We start from the raw sequence: 1,802 nt of genomic DNA on the forward strand, positions 1-1,802 counted from the left end.
TTCAACAATCTAATATTTCAACTATTAATATTATATTCTAATAATAAATTATTAAATACTTGAAATACTAAAAAAATTATATTAAATAATATATTTCAGTAATATATTCCAGTATTAAATATGTTAATGAATTAAACAAAGGAATTAAATAGTAAATATTTTATTTATGTAATATATAAATATATTGCAATGAATTAATCAAATGAGTTGGATGGTCAAGGATTCAATCGTTCTTAAAAAAATTAAACTTTTCTTTTTTGAATTTAACCTCAAAACAAAATTAAAAAATTAAAAAAAGTTGACATAGAATTACTGGATATTAAAAATATGAAAAAAGAATTAAATATCTAGCTCGTTAGCCAACTCAACATTTTTGTAACAGAATATTAACGCCGGAGACTAAAATCAAAAGAAATTCAATATATAAGGACTTGCACACACAAAAAAGATACAATGAACAAAATAAAAATACACCAATTTACCAGAATTAAAAAACTATTTAAGTTTAGTTTTTATCTTGTATTTTATTTTTCTTTTATTAAAATATATATATATCGGGTTTTCTAATTTTCCATTTTTCTTCTTGGTCAAATTTTAGCATAAATAAATTTATGAACAAAATTTATAAAACTAATCCGTTTTGTAAAGAAATTCAAAGATTGAATTCTGCAAAAGGTTGAATTCATTGTATTGTCCTGTAATCCCACAGTTTAGAAATGAATTATAAAAGGATGTATATTCAACGTAAAATTTATTTACCATAACAACTACATGTTTCTTTTCTCTTGTTTTTTGTATGACTATTTTATGTTTCATATATATATATATAACAAGTTACTCCTGCATACAACAATAATTAAAACATAAGGTGGAGTTAATCCTAGGCAATGGCTTCTTATGTCTATCAAACTCGTTTTTTCTGGATTTTGTGCTTTGCTTTAGTTTTGCTTTCGGGTAATATAAACTAGTTAGATATATTTCTTTGTATATATTAATTTATCATGAGAATTGACAATTTTTCTCTTATATTTACAATGAGTATGATTCAATAAGTTATATCTTATTCATTTTTAATTTTATTTTGGCAAAGCATATTGCATTTTTTAATTTCATTTTTGTTGTAGGTTTCGCAACTTGTTTGGGTCCTGTGGGTCCTCCAGGACTAAAATGCTCTGGGAAATGCATTGATGGACCAACATGCAATAAATCTTGCATTGACCAAGGCAATAAGAATGGTGGGGTATGTTTAGGTGCTACTCCTAAAACTATGATTTGTTGTTGTAGAAAATCAAAATTGAACTTCATCATTTAAGTTAATGGAAGTAGTTTTTCTGTCTTTTGTTTTGAAACCATCGTGTAGTACGATAGAATAAAATTTGAATTTATATATGTTTTATATGTATGTTTTCAATACTTTATTCATGCATAAGTCAGTCTACTATCATTATACAGTTATAAATTACAACAGTGCTGTATGGATCAAAAAGTAATTCGCAAGATTTGCTTTAAGGAAATTGAATTATATCTGATTTTTCTATAAATATAATTTGATTCTTATTTTGTTTATGGGAATATTGTTAATTAAAAGTTCACCCCAAGTTTTAAATATAAGACTCTCTATACAAAATCATCTCAATAAAAATACTATTCTATGATGTATATTTCAAAAAGCACCCGATATGCTTAATCAAAGTTGATCCTGATTTTTTAGAGGCCTAGGATAAACAATAAAAATGAACCATTAATAAAAATATGATTTTTTTAAAAATAATTTTGTATTCGTCAAATAAAAAGATGTTACT

The 1,802-nt window shown here is 24.1% G+C and overlaps 1 long non-coding RNA gene across 1 annotated transcript; it reads left to right on the forward strand.

The window, feature by feature from the left end:
• Positions 1 to 487: 487 nt before the first annotated feature.
• Positions 488 to 1,389, forward strand: LOC127129253 (uncharacterized). Its single transcript, XR_007806248.1, has 2 exons — positions 488 to 954; positions 1,125 to 1,389. It is a non-coding gene; the product is annotated as an uncharacterized LOC127129253 (long non-coding RNA).
• Positions 1,390 to 1,802: the final 413 nt, after the last annotated feature.

Source organism: Lathyrus oleraceus, chromosome 3 (assembly GCF_024323335.1).
Source record: "Lathyrus oleraceus cultivar Zhongwan6 chromosome 3, CAAS_Psat_ZW6_1.0, whole genome shotgun sequence".
Taxonomy (NCBI): domain Eukaryota; kingdom Viridiplantae; phylum Streptophyta; class Magnoliopsida; order Fabales; family Fabaceae; genus Lathyrus; species Lathyrus oleraceus.